The following is a 15,432-nucleotide window of genomic DNA, read 5'->3' as shown; positions in this document are numbered from 1 at the left end:
ATTTCCTGCCTGAAAAACATATTCATTTCCAATCATTATTTCTGTGTCACTAAATCAGCTTGCATGTATAAATGTAATATAAACTTCATTCAAAAAGTGTAAAAGAAGCAAACGACATCCGCCAGAAACAGCAACAATGGTAGACTGGATTTATTCACAATTACAACAGGCTGAAACGATGGAATTTTAGAAAGGCACGTGCGTCCATCCCAGATCTCAGGGCTATTTTTCTAGGTCTGTCTCATTTGCACATTGGCATTCTGTTGGTTACATTCCTAAAATGAATATTTCCTATTGCATTACATTCATTTGCACTCTTGCCAAGAATACTGAAAAGTGCAGTTATCGGCCAGCTAAGTGAAATCACAACATCTCTCATTCTTTTGCATACAATGGATTGAAGGAAAGACAAAGTCACGAGCCACTTAAGAGAGCAGGGAGTAGATTTTCCAGTAATGAATGCACAAGGCAAGACCAAAAAAAATATGATCCAGTTCCTGTCCAATTCAGCTTAAAGAAGTCTCTCCCAGTTAATCGGGGAGCCTGATGCAGCATTTTAGAAAGGAGCCAATGCACTGGTTCAGTCCTATAACTCAGGGATAGTCAACCTGTTGTCCTCCAGATGTCTGTGAATTACAATTCCCATGAGCCCCTGCCAGAAAATGCTGACAGGGGCTCATGGGAATTGTAGTACACGAACATCTGTCAGTTATAGCAGGGGCAGCCTCTGGGTGAGACCGAGGGATCCCCCAGAATTATAGGTCATCTCCAGACTACCGAGAGAAGTTCCTCTGGAGAAAGTGGATGCTTTTGAGAGGGGACTCTAGGGCCTACCTACTTGCAACATTCTTGGAGATACATTTTCATTACTCCAGGAATTTTGGAAGTGTTCTGCACCAGTTTGGGTGTCCCCAGTCTGACGCCAAATAGCTAATTTGGGTCATAGTTTTGTTTCAGGGATCTTCAAGCACACACTGTTAAGAATTCAGGAGTCTGGCCATTCCCACGTGAAACAAGATGGGGTGGGAAAGAAGATTACTGTACAACAGCGGAAAACATGGACAGGAGAAGGGAAAGCCTGTCTCCCACAGCTTTCCTATCCTTCCAGCATTTCATTGTTCAGGCTCATTTCTGGTATTAAAGCCAGCCGGAAGAGAAATGCTCCAAACACCAGTGCAGAGTAAAGCCTCCTTTCACCTGCATGTGAGATAATTTCTTTGAATGCATACTTTCCGGTCCATGCTATCAGGAATAGGTGTCCTTGCATAAACACATAGAGAACCCCCTATCTGTAATTACTAGAGTCCATTAATTGCTTTTCTCAGGTTGCCAAATGGCCACCTCTACATACTGCACAAGCAAGATCTTTTGTTGCCTACAAAATGGGGATGCCTTCCATCCACCTAAAGTGCGTTAGGGATACAAGCTTTCACCCCAGTTAGATGCTGGAGGGAGGGGAAGTGGCATTGAAAACATGTATCCCATTTAAACAAGCGGAAATGGAAAATGAATATAATGAAGAAAACAAATGCATAAAATGATAACGGGGAAAAAAAATCAAATGCTGAAAATGAATCCAAAAAGTTTTTTTCCCCCTATAAGCATGCCTAGAAAATCAGTTAGCATCCATAAAATCCGTTTAGAACAGGAAAATAAATAAGAAAACCTGGCATTGATGGATGAATGTTTTTCTGCTATGCAAAGTAGCAAAGAGAACAGAGAGTACTCCACATAACAGAGAGCCAATCTGTTTGGGGGTTTGGGACTCCCGCCCCCTCCCCTGTAAGAGAAAAGACTGAACAGTTTGCAATATCCAAGAGCTAATTCAGACATTTTCATCATTATTATGACAATGCGACAGGCCCCCCCAAAAAAATATTGTGGCAACAGATATGCGATTCAACCGTGTTGCTTTTGCTTTTGAAAAGAAATTAAATATCTCAGAAAACGAAGTCACTCTTCACCCTTTCTCGCCAGTCCCTGTGATTTCTGTGCAAAAGGGAAAGGCACCGTTTGCCCTGAGGGCTAACTACCATGCTTGCGCAAGGGACAGCAGGAGGCATGGAACGAACAGCGGGGGTTCCCAAGGATCAGTGTGTTCTGATCTCCCATCATCCTTTGCACCACTTCCACTTGTGACCAAAGGCACCTCAATGGCTTCCACAGTATTGCAGTAGTATTGTGCTAATGGGAATATTGTGATAATGAGCTCTAGGGCTTCAGTCCCACTGACACTTACTCGAGAGTAAGTCCCAATTAACTTACTGGCACTAACTTCCAAGGAAACATTCATCAGAGCAAGCTGTACCTTCCTTCTGGAACATAAGTGGACTGCCCATTCCGCACATTATTCAAGTTCTTGACCTGTCAAAAATTGCTGTTACATTTGTGAATTACATCTGAAGTGACAAAGCTGGATTTCTTCACACAGAAGTCTCATTGAGTCTGCTGAAGAATGTACATGTTTAATCGATGCTTTGGATAATTGTCTTATACTTTGTTGTTCTGATGGTCTCCTTTTTGAAAGCAATGGTCAAGTCCACGGCACACAGAGAAAATAGTCCTTTGCATAGTTTTCCTGATGATACTGGGAATATGTGCCAGCTAGTTCTCTTCCCTTGTACCTTATTTGCATTTTAAAAAATGCACCTTGTGCATATGTAACGCGTGCGTTTCCTTTCGTTGCTGCATCCCCCTCCACGCAAAGAATTTCAGAGCTCTTTGTCTTCTGCCCCCAGTATTGTTCTGTCAGTTGTTGTTATGCTAATTGATCTGCCTTTATCTGCTTCAGAGAATGACACCAAACAAAACTAAACAAGAGACCTTTTGGAATCCAGATTCCAATTATTCATTGTTTGATGTGATTTTGAAGATAAGGAAAACAGAAGAGGCAGACTTCCTTCAAATACCAAAAAAACAGCATTTGGTCCTTACTCTTCCTTTCCACCTTGCCAAAAAGTATGTATTTTAACTCCTTAACTGTGTACTGAAAACCAGGAGGGAAGTAAGTAATGAAAGAGCAACATAATCATTAGTCTCCCCTCCTCTTACATAGTACTGCTTTTACAAAGCACTATTAGGCTGATCTCACAGGACTGGGGTCCACAGACACAAAGGAGCCTATGTCTGCAAGCAGATTTCTAGCTGGATGAGGAACTGGAGGTCCATACAGGTACGGTGAATTCTTTTTTCTTTCACAATCCAGCCATCATAGCAGACAGATCTGCCTCAGTTCAGAAAATCAGTGATCCTGTTCATCAGTTATTTGGAAATAGGAACTGGACTTGGTTCTCTCTGTTCCCTGTATCTTCCCTACAGCTATGGGTTACTGTGATAACCAACTGTTATTTTAATTATATTTGGCCTTTAATTATATTCCACCTGGAACCCAAGATGGCAAGCTTAACTAGCAAAGAATCTCCTACCCAAGGCACAGTCTATACAAGTCTTTTGCAAATTGTTAACCATTGTGAAACACCTGAAACATTATTTAGGCTTCAAGAAACCCCAGAAGTGGTACTATCAACCAGAATATGGTTGGGAACTCTCCCCTGCCCACTCACTCCACACCTATCATTAGTCATTTTGGGAAGGGGTCATATCACCTGATAAATGTTTAACATTTTTAAATTAAAAATCAATTAACTACCACCCAGGGCCATTAACTCATCCAGGGCCATCAAGAAACCCTGGTTGATAAAGCCTGATCTATAACCAAAACCACTGAGGTTCCACAAGGTTATTAGATCATGTGCCTAAATCATAGGACAATTTATTTCTCAAGGCATACACATTCCAGGAGGAATTCTAAGCTGGTCTACTCAGATGATTTCACGCATCAAACTTACTTAAGAATGTATAGGTTGTATGTGAATAGGAAAGTACAATGTACATCCAACCAAGATACATTCTTGGTTTGGTGTAGTGGTTAGGAGTACGGACTTCTATTCTGGCATGCCAGATTCAATTCTGCACTCCCCCACATGCAACCAGCTGGGTGACCTTGGGCTCGCCACGGCACTGATAAAACTGTTCTGACCGAGCAGTGATATCAGGGCTCTCTCAGCCTCACCCACCCCACAGGGTGTCTGTTGTGAGGAGAGGAATGGGAAGGCGACTGTAAGCCACTTTGAGCCTCCTTCGGGTAGAGAAAAGCGGCATATAAGAACCAACTCTTCTTCTTCTAAAACATCCAAGCATCTAAAAATGTTTAGAAATACACAAGTTTGGAGTTGAAAGGGGAAGAGGAAGTTGAAAGTGGGAAATGCCTAACAAATTCACTTTGATAGCTGAACTCCATGTTATGTTACTTTCCTTTTGGAAAAAAAGCCCAATAAAACATGGTTATTGCCTATCTCACTGCATTATTATATAAGGTTCTATACCTTTCCCCTTCCCATCAGACAGAAAGGTCAAATGTTCCATCTCTCACTTCCAGTGTGGTATACCAAAGATGTCAATAATTTAAGTTTGTGAAAAAAACAAATGGATGATTTATGATACCATGAAAAACCCAAATGGATGATTCATGATCCCAAATGGATCTTTCATAAAACTCAATATGTCCTGAGAAAATATTCAGACATTCACATTTTTTAAAAAAGCATTCTAAACTTATACCAACATTTTCAGCATGAAATGCTTCCACCCTTTAGGAGTCACTGCCTTGGATTAATTGTTTTATGCACCATTTTTGTGTATTTTGATTGTTTTATTTGCATTGTAAATCAGTGCACCTTGTTTAATAAATATTTGTAAAGATTTTTTAATATTGTTGTTGCAGCTCAACCTTTGGATTCCTTACACTGTAAGCCACTTTGAGTTCCCCAAAGTAGAAATGCAGTTAATAAATGTTTTAAATATATGGGAAAAAATGATTCCTCCACCCCCACCCCCAAAAAAATTGATACTGGCTTGTCCTAATGCAAGAATCCTGCCTACTTACACAAAGCTCAGCCAACACAGTTGATTTATATGCTGTTTAAATTTCCCATGAAAACATCTAACAACTTTGCTTCCCTGAGCTGATCCAGCAGGAAGACATCCTACTGGACTCTGATTCTATTGTGCTACTTCAGACCAACACGGCTACCCATTTGAATCTGCTGAATAAGTCATGTAATTGACTTGAATGAAGTTGGGCATTCCCGCCCCCCCCCTCCTTGTGAGATCCAAAAATGTGAATAAAGCATGTAGCAAAGACCCAGTTAAAGGCCGTGACCCAATTAAAATACTGACCAGCATGCACCTTCACAGGGCAGAGGAATGGCTGTGCCCCCTCCAACCAGATAGCATCCTATGACAGAGGCACTTTGTGTAGATCCCCAACTAGGAGAGTAACTGCTTTGTGCCATTTTCCCATTCGGAGAAGGAAGAGTGCACTAGGCAGATGTTGTGCCCTTGGGTAATTACATGATGCCTGGATCATACTTCTGTGGTTTATCCATCCCAAAGACTCAGTTACCGGTGGTACCATCTGGATGATGGAGGAGCATAGTTATTCCTCCACTGTGCAAAGTTTCTCACCAGCCTGGGGAACATCTGAATCCGATCTAAGATGGGGGTGTGGCACTATATATATTCTCTCTCTCTCTCTCTCATTAATTAATTCATTTATAGCCCACCTTTCCCCCAATGGTAACCCATGAAAAAGAAGCACACATGAGAGCAAGTACAATGGAGTGGCTAGAATGTCAGATGAGCATCTGGGGGACTCCAGGCTTGAATCCCCATTCACGCTGGGACAGCTTGTTGGGTGACTTTGGGCCAGTCACTCTCTTGTTGCTGAATTTGTCTAGTTCTCTGATGTGGTAAGCCCATATCTTGGCTATACTACTGAAGAATCCAAGGAGTCTAATGACTGAAAGCTCCTTCTTTTTAGTTTTAAATCCTTTCACTCAGAAACCTAGGCTTCAGGGGAAAGAAAAGGCTAGAAATTTTCTCCTGAAATAAGAGTTTGTCAGGAGCAAGAGTCCAGTTGTAGCAGCAAGACTAACAAAATGTGTTCACTGCTCCAAATATTTCCAGATGTTCTTGCCCATTCTCCTGTTACAGAGAGGCTAACACAGCTGCCCATCTTGATCCTTCTCCTGCCAGTACAAGGGTTACTGTCTTTGGAGTATTCAAAAATAAATTTGTTGGCATTTGATAACAATGACCAGGATCCTGATGAAGTTGGGCATTTCCAGTAGCTGACCTACATATTCAGAAAGAGCACAGGGTACTGCTCTTCAAAATACTGTCAGTGGGATCATTGAATAACCCTTAAGAAAACGAGGAGTCATGAAACCTACTATGGGGTTAGTGAATTGCAGCTGTCTCTTTAGAAGTGGCCATCTTGGATGCTGAAGGAGAAAACGCAAAGGGGAGTGTCAGAGGAAATACTGAAACGCACCAATCACATCCGAGCAGAATGTTTAGCTCCCTGTCATCCTTCAACTTGTTCATCTGGTGTCTGTTTATAATTCATCACTGGTTCTAATTACACTCAAAATAACACAGAGAAGACAATATAGTGATATTTTTGGAAATGTGCCTGTCATTATAGAAACAGTTATCAATAAAATTTACATACTTTACAGGAGACATTGAAATGAGTGCACAGCAGGGTATAGTTGCGCAAGAATCATATTCATTTGTAAATTTGCAAGTAATTCTCAGGTGGTTTTAGAAGGGCTAGTATAGGATTCGGAAGCAGAGGATACCCAAGTTTCTCGGAGGACATGCCTATCTCACAATCACTGTCTAAATACCAGACTGATCACTTATTTAGAATATTTCTAGTCCACTTTGGACTAGACTCAAGGCAGCTCTAGACTCCTCAGACTCAAGGCAGCTAACAGTACAACACCAGTTTGCAAGGACACAAAAACAGTCCCATTAACATGATTTTAAAAATGCACAGATAAAAGCAAATATTTAACAAATGCACAGGCTTAAAAACTCACACACACTCAGAACTGCAAAGAGTGCAGCCCAATCTGTGAAAACCTTTTTGTTGTTGTTAGGTGCGAAGTCATGTCCAACCCATCGTGACCCCATGGACAATGATCTTCCAGGCCTTCCTGTCCTCTACTATTCCCCGGTGTCAATTTAAGTTTGCACCTACTGTTTCAGTGACTCCATCCAGCCACCTCATTCTCTGTCATCCCCTTCTTCTTTTGCCCTCGATCGCTCCCAGTATTAGGCTCTTCTCCAGGGAGTCCTTCCTTCTCATGAGGTGGCCAAAGTATTTGAGTTTCATCTTCAGGATCTGGCCTTCTAAGGAGCAGTCAGGGCTGATCTCCTCTAGGACTGACCAGTTTGTTCACCTTGCAGTCCAAGGGACTCACAAGAGTCTTCTCCAGCACCAGAGTTCAAAAGCCTCAATTCTTTGACGTTCAGCCTTCCTTATGGTCCAACTTTCACAGCCATACATTGCAACTGGGGATACCATAGCCTTGACTAGACGGACTTTTGTTGGCAGGGTGATGTCTCTGCTTTTTAGGATGCTGTCTGGATTTGCCATAGCTTTCTTCCCCAGGAGCAAGTGTCTTTTAATTTCTTTGCTGCAGTCCCCATCTGCAGTGATCTTGGAGCCCAGGAAAATAAAATCTGTCACTACCTCCGTTTCTTCCCTGTCTATTTGCCAGGAGAAAACCATTTACCCACTACTAAATGGATAGCCCAGGCAAGCCAAATCCATGGAAACTAAGCAGGGTTGACCCTGGCGAGTATTTGGCTGGGACTTTGGTGGCAGTTCCTCCAGGGAACACTAGGGGTCATGATCCAGGGGGCAATGGCAAACTACCCCTGAACATCCTTTGCCTGGCTGCCAGCCTATCCTAAGATCTCCTGGCCACACGACATACAAACACTATATATGATAGATAATCTGTCAAATACTCTCTGGAGTGAAACTTTCTTACACATAGGGCTGGTAGGGGAAAGCAGGATTGATGACAGGGGGAATGACATTGTACCAGTGGTGCAGCGTCACATCTGCTGCAAATCCAGTAGTGACGTTACCTATAAAGTTTTGTATGAATCCTAGAGCATCACATTGACACTGTGACATCACTTCTAGGGCTTGGGCCAGGATTGCTATCACACCATCAGCATGACAACTTCTTTCCTGTCCATTCCTCCCCCTTCCGCCTTGCTGAGCAGCAGCAGGGACAGCAGGCAGCTTGTTGGAGGTCTCCTGCCACAGCATGCAACCAGCTTACACACCTTCCTAAATTTAGAAAGTCACAGTGGCCCCTGCAACTGCTCTGACAGAACATTTCAAAAGGACTGGACTCACTGCAGAAAAAGCCAGCAGCTCTAATGTTTCACTATGGACAGAGAGGCTGATTCTGTGAAGACTTAAAGGAGTGGCAGGTTACAGTGGATGAGCTACTGGATTGTGTGTCCTGCATAGTGCAGGGGGTTGGACTAGATGCCCCCTGAGGCACCTTCTAACTCTATGATTCTATTATTCTATGACAGTCCTAAGGGAGGGCACCACAAGGTGTGGTCTGCCTGAAAATGTTAATATATGCTGGCCCCGCATACCTTAGAATTCTGTCTGAAATCATTGCAGTTACAAACTTCAGTTGAACTGGGAAGCAGAAGCTTTTGAATGTGAATGTATGGCCACAAAAGAGTTGTTTCAAGTTGCAGGGCCCTTCCATGCTCTTATTTTCATCACTTGTGCGGCCGTACATCATCTTGTTTTTCCGCTTTTTGCAGCCATGTTTTGCTCTCTCTAGTGGTTGCTTTGATGTTTTATCAACAGCACACTCCCTACCACTATAAAAGGGCGGAGAGACTATGTTTTCACGGCTGTATGGTCCCTGATCTCCTTCCGCATATTATTATGTTCTGCCCTAAGTTTTCTTTATACCACCAGGGGATATCCGACATTCTATCTTCCTTTCAATTCCATAGTAATGAAACGGTAGCGGTTAATAAATTACTTGATAGCAAGGATCCTGAGCGGATCGCCCGCATTGCAAAATTTTTAGCAAAGGTTTTTAGAATTAACTCCTTGTTTTTAACAAAACTGAGTAACTCTATCTGATTCTTATAATTGTACTATTTTGTATTTCCCTACCTGTATTGTTCTTTATGCCAATAAAGGCTTCTGTATCTGTATCACTATAAAAGGGCAGGGAAATAAACCAAAGATAACGCAATGAAATATCAAAGTGACCACTAGAGGGAAGAAAAGGGAAAGGGCGGAAACATGAAGGAAAAGGGGGGAACTTGACATGGAATAGGCACTAAGGCTACAAAAATAAGTCCATGGTCAACTTGAAAAGAGTGCTGCCCCCTTAATAGCAGCTTGCACCAAAGTAAACCCATAGGTGAAATGACTCCAACACACATAACACAATTTCTCCCTTTCACACTGCTGCCTTGTGGGGGGGGGGGGGGAAGTGAGACTATCACACTCTACAAGTGGAAGCCCTTGCCCACAGCACAAAAAAATGCATTTTTTTCAGATATGAAACTGATAAGAACAGATACTACACCTGATCTTAGCCCAAAGGCTGAGAAGTGATTTTTGCATTTAAAAAGTCAGATCCTCTCACAGAGTTCCAATGGCAAGGCAGGCCTAATCCATCACCTGGCAAGTCAACTCTAATGTACAAAATGCAATACCAACCATCATCATTCTGAGCACTCTGAATAGATTATATCACATATTTCATGTTGCAGTATGTATATATTGAGATAATTGTTTCCTTGATTCCTATTGTAAGCTTTCTTGAGGGGTGCCTTCGTTCAGCATAAGGGTGGGATATAAAACAGTAGTAATTTATAACCTATAACAAGGTGGCATTGAATCTCACCTGGACAATGGTTGGCAACAGAGCTATGCCAACTCTAACTCACTATTATGGCTCTCTGCATGAATATCCCCTCCAAGGGAGATACACCATTTATCACATCTGCCTAACAAGTTTATACAAAATTCAATTTTACATCTAGGGAAGATACAATAATGCAAGACAACCCCCCCCCTTTTAAATTGTGATAAAGTGATTTTATTCCAGTCCACACAACGCATCTATCTAGATTAAACAATCAGAAAAGCAAATGCAGCCATTCTTGGCAGACAGACGTCCGTGTAAGATGTCAGTTCTCTTGCTTAATGAGGAGCAAACCTTGCAGATGCACTGTGCATCTATATGTTCGTCAACAAAAGCAGGGAAAGGGCAACCAAGCCAGGGCTGTTCATAGCCAGGCACATTTCCCTGGCCTCATCAGAAAGAACAGAAATTTTAAAAGCAGCCAAGTAGCATTGGACCAGAAAAGCCGTTCTACTGCTTTCCCCAAATACCCTCTCAATCAAAGCATGGTTAAATCATTTTAAATCTTGACTCGGGGTTCGCTGAACAAAGAAACATCTTCCTTCAGTGTCTAAGCCTTAAACATGGAGCAACTTCAGTTATTCCAAAAAGCCTTCCAAGGCCAAAGCCCCCCAATGCTGCAGGGGGAAATGAGCCATGCTGGGTCTCCTGCTCAAGTTTTAGTAGAGCTTCATTCCATCTGACACGGCCCCATTGCCGTTTCCAGGCTAGAAACACAGAGCTTCAGGTGATGACAGCCACGGGCTGGAATTCTCTCCCACGGTTTAGAACTCCCTGTACCCAGAAAATTAACAGGTTCTGGAGAAAGCTTCCAGCCCTAGCATTTTACCCCAAAGATGTTAATCTCAAATGCACAGGCGATTTCTTACAAGGAAGCATGCAACAATGATTCTGCCTACCGCCAGAAGTGACATAATGTAGGAAGAATTCTATCATTAGTTTCCGGTTTCTCCCTTTGCAGCCTACAGTCCGTTCAACTCATGGCTTCCTTCACCCATCCTGCAGATCCCACAGTGCCATCCTAAGCAGACTCATATTCTTCTAAGACCATTGACCTCAGTGGATTTAGAAGACTACAACTCTGATTAGGATGCCACAGTTTTACTACCCACACATCTGTCCAACTCACCGTTGTCTACTGGTACAATTAGCTCCATTTCTCCCCATTTTCAGAGAAAGTTTTTCTCCCCCAACATCTGCTAACAGAGCTATTTTTGCTTTTGGTGGAGATACTATTGAACCCAGAGCCTCCTGCATGAGCCTCCATCCATCCATCCATCCATGGACAATGCTACACATAAGATCAAGTGTATATGTATTGTGGGTATATAAGCTCCATCTCCATGAGGAACATGTAAAAAATACATGCATACACCGCCTATACACATAGACTCCAGGCTCATGAACTGGAGATTGATCCGGGGGAAAGATTAGCATACTTATGTCTACACTTCCTCTACAAACATTGATTTCAATGCACATAGCATTATGTACAGAGGATTACGCATATAAAAAGTCAAAGAAGATCAACACAATACAAATAAGATCAACCAAGTACAGGTTGGAGGACCAAGTGAGTTATATTCATAGGGTGAAATAAACATAAGACTATAAATATATGCTAAGAAATTCCATGGGACCAAACAATATTATTTGAAAACTTAGTATTGTAATCATTATTAAAGTAGTTTACCCATTAATCATGTAAAAGTTGCAAATATTTGCCAAACAATGCATTAATTTACATGCAGGTTATCTTTTCTTAGCTATCATGTCAGATTCTGATTACAATGCGGTCTTCTTCATTCCATCGGAGTTGGTAAATTTTCCTCCATCTTATACAAAATGTACACATGGCTCCCTGAACGTTCATTGATATTTTCTATAATCTTTCTAATGGGTAAAGTATTGCTGACATTTGGAATAGTGATATTAACAGCATGGTTAAAGTAATTAAGGAAATGGAGAAGCTCTCCAAAGGATGTTCTTTAATAATAATCCAATATTCTCTCAAGCTTTCATCTTCAGAAGGAATTTAAACTAGTGCCCAGGAACAAAAGGACAGCTCAGAATTAGAGCTGAATTAATTATTATCACTTTGGTTACTATGAAAAACTACATCTTTTGGGGCAGACTCAGCAAATATTTTTGGAGGCACAGCTTTATGGCCCAACTTAACTCAAATCTGGAGAACTCAGAAAGCATTCCCAGTTGTATTGTGTCCTGAGATCCCAATGCCAGGAAGGGAAAATGAAACAGCCTTTGGGATTGATTTAAAAATCGACTCGGATGTATTCAGAATGACTTAAACTCAATTTGGGGCACTTTGCCTTTGTCCCAATAGCAGACCCCAGAAAGTGCCCAGAACCCTCTTGACCCTCATTGACCACTCCATGGTAAAAGCTGAGCTGTGCATTCCATTATTCATCCATTTGTTACATTTTTGGGCTGCCACTCCTGCCCGGTCAGCTCGCAGAGCTTAACAACACATAAAATAGGAATAAAAACAATAACCCTAAAAACCTCCCACCCTTCCTATGCCAGTCATTCCCTCTCTACCTTCCCCGCATCCAGATTGCCGATATGACTCCCCCTTGCTGGAGGTGCTAGAGGAGGAGGGGGAGCCCTGACAGAAGAGCTCTGTCTTGCAGGCCCTCTGGAACATACAGTCAAGGCCCTTAGGTCTTCTGGAAGTTCATTCCACCTGTCCCTAGTCAAGGCCAGATGAATCTCACGAGGGCCGGGGACCTCCAGTCTATTAGCAGTTGCTGAATGCAGCACTCTGCACAGGTCATAACGGGTTAAATGATCCCTCAGGTACACCAGGCCCAGACCATATAAGGCAGGGGTAGTCAAACTGCGGCCCTCCAGATGTCCATGGACTACAATTCCCAGGAGCCCCTGCCAGCGAACACTGGCAGGGGCTCCTGGGAATTGTAGTCCATGGACATCTGGAGGGCCACAGTTTGACTACCCCTGACATAAGGCCTTAAAGGTCTATACCAGCCCCTTGAACCTGATCCAGTATACAACTGGCAACCACTGCAGCTGTCCCAGCACAGGATGGATATGGGGTCTGCAGGGTGACTGGATGAGAACCCTAGAAGCTGCATTTTGCATCAATTCTGGGTCAGGGACAAGAGTAGGCCCACATAGCTCAAGTTACAGAAATCCAACCTGGAGATTACTGTTGCCTGGATTACTGTGGCAAGGTGCTCTTGAGACAGATCGGGCCCCAGTAGCCGTGCTTGGTGTAGGTGGTAAAATGCCAACTGGGCTACTCTGGTGACCTGGGCCTCCGTAGTCAGGGAGGCATCCGGCATCACATGTAAATTCCTGGCCATGTGTGCGATCTCCAATTGCACACCATCAAGGGTGGGTAGGTGTGCTTCCTTTCCTTTCCTACCGAACCACAGGACCTCCATCTTGGAGAGGTTGGGTTTCAGCCAGCTTTTCTTGTGCCAGATCCTCAATGCTTCCAAACAACCAGCAAATGTTTCGGCGGGGGGAGGGCAGGTCAGCCACCCATCAAGAGATAGAGCTGGGTGTCATCAGCCCAGTCCAAAGCTCTAGATCCGCTGGGCCTGAGGTCACATAAAGACATTAAACAGCATGGGGGAGTGTATTGCACCCTATGGAACCCCACAGATAAGGTGGTAACTGCATGATTGCTCTTCCCCCAGAGCAACCCTCTGTGTACTGTTCCAGAGAAAAGACCAGAGCCATTGAAGGGCTGTCCCCCAAATCCTGAACTCCACAAGGCAGTGGGCCAGCAGCTCATGGTTGACAATGTCAAACGCTGCTGACGCTGCAGGCCACAGAACTCCACGCATACCTTCTGTGGCTTGGAGACAGCCATATGTTGAGCCAGGCATTACCTGAGGATTTTGGCGGTGAGATCCAGCCACCTAGCTATACAATCTACTTTGCCTGCTGGAACAAAGCAGCTGCCCCAGATCTCTGCTGTCCTTCAGCACCCCCACCACAGATAGCAACAAAACATGTCTGCAGCTGTCAACTTAGCAAGGATCAGAGGGCTCCCGGGCAAGTAGAAAGCTGTGCTCGGCCCAATAAAATACTGGCTGGCTTCAGTCTTCTCCATTCAGGGGCCCCTCGCTTGCTGATTCCCACTTACCTGCCGGAAAGCCTGGCACAAGCGCCTGCTTACATTCAGACGGCTAAGTTTGTGGACCCTCAGTGAAATCATAAAGAGAGCTACAGATGTTCAAGTCAGCTGAAGACAAGGGGCTTGGGAGGGCATAACTCTGCTTCGGATGGCACTGTCAGCATGAATCAGATTTCCTCACAGTTCTCCTAGCATTCAAAATGCTTCTTTCTCAGCAGCAGGCAGATATAATGTCTAAAAGTACTGGCCTCCCTGTCGGAAACGCACAGAATTAAACCAAATTTACTCTCGCCAAAGGGTCTAATGACTCCCTCCTGCCCTTCCTTGCAGGACGGAGAAGATCGAGCAATCGGTAGTTAGTTTGATTGTAATGGTTTAATGTTCTTAATTGATCCACCTAAATTGTTTCATGCTATGTATGTATTTTGTTTTGTTGCCCTGAGTCACCCTGAGTCACCAGAGAGAGGGTGAGAAATAATGCTACTACTAATAATAACAACAACAACAACAATAATAATAATGTTCCACATAGAATTCCTCAGGTGCTATCACTGTTCACTGTGCTGGAGCACAATTCCCATGGCTAGAAGTCAAAAGAGACAGACTTAAAAAAAAATGAAGTTGTCAGATACCAGGAAGAGAGAAGGGAAAGGAAGTGAGAATGAGAATCAAAACATAGCAGCCCTTTAAAGCGTTTTAGACCAGGGGTAGTCAACATGTGGTCCAGCATTTGCTGGCAGGGGCTCATGGGAATTGTAGTCCATGAACATTTGGAGGACCACAGGTTGACTACCCCTGTTTTAGACGATGGCGAGAAATTGAGAGATTCTCTTTGCTCTTCCTGCCTTAACGGCTTCTCCGCTAATGACAGCTCAGCAAAGCTACAATAATTAATTTATCAGAAAATGAATCTGTCACTTTTTCCCTCGTCACCCTGAAGTTTCTGTCAGAGTGAGAAGCCTTTTGTTCCCGCTTCGGAAAAGCAAGTCACAAAGGGATTCGCTTTCAAAGAATATTTTTAAATATAATTCTCTTCCAAGTACAATTCCAGAAGAGTTACATACCACTAACAAGCCCCCCCCTCCTCAAAGTAAGTCAAAAGCCTTTTTGTTCATACAGCAAAAGCTTCAGAGGGCTAAGAACACTCCTCCGTGACTTATTCTCCCCACGTGAGTCCACTTTTTTGCATGCTGCAAGAGGAAGCCATCAGGGACCCAAAGGCAGCCACTGGCATGCGTCTGTCAGGGGCCCTGAATATGCATGAAACGTATTCAGGCGGATCCCCCAAGTTCTCCTACAGAAAATGAACTATTGATGTCAGTGAGGTGAGAGTCGTCAGGGGGCTGCCAAGAAAATGCACATGGACACATCAGCCACACTGGTAACAAGGCACATAGATAGCAGCAATTCCCTCTTGGGTGTGTCTCCTTGGCAGCCTCTGTAAAGCAGGAAACACCCCACATTGGC

At 43.4% G+C, this 15,432-nt stretch overlaps 1 protein-coding gene and 1 pseudogene across 4 annotated transcripts in view; both read right to left on the bottom strand.

Annotated features, from left to right (window-relative positions):
* PDE1C (phosphodiesterase 1C) overlaps nucleotides 1-15,432 on the bottom strand; it is a 292,459-nt gene that overhangs the window by 174,617 nt on the left and 102,410 nt on the right. The gene's annotated exons all lie outside the window — the stretch shown is intronic.
* LOC143821164 (U2 spliceosomal RNA) lies at nucleotides 9,355-9,527 on the bottom strand (annotated as a pseudogene).

Source organism: Paroedura picta, chromosome 11 (assembly GCF_049243985.1).
Source record: "Paroedura picta isolate Pp20150507F chromosome 11, Ppicta_v3.0, whole genome shotgun sequence".
Taxonomy (NCBI): domain Eukaryota; kingdom Metazoa; phylum Chordata; class Lepidosauria; order Squamata; family Gekkonidae; genus Paroedura; species Paroedura picta.
This window is presented reverse-complemented; position numbering and strand designations above follow the sequence as displayed.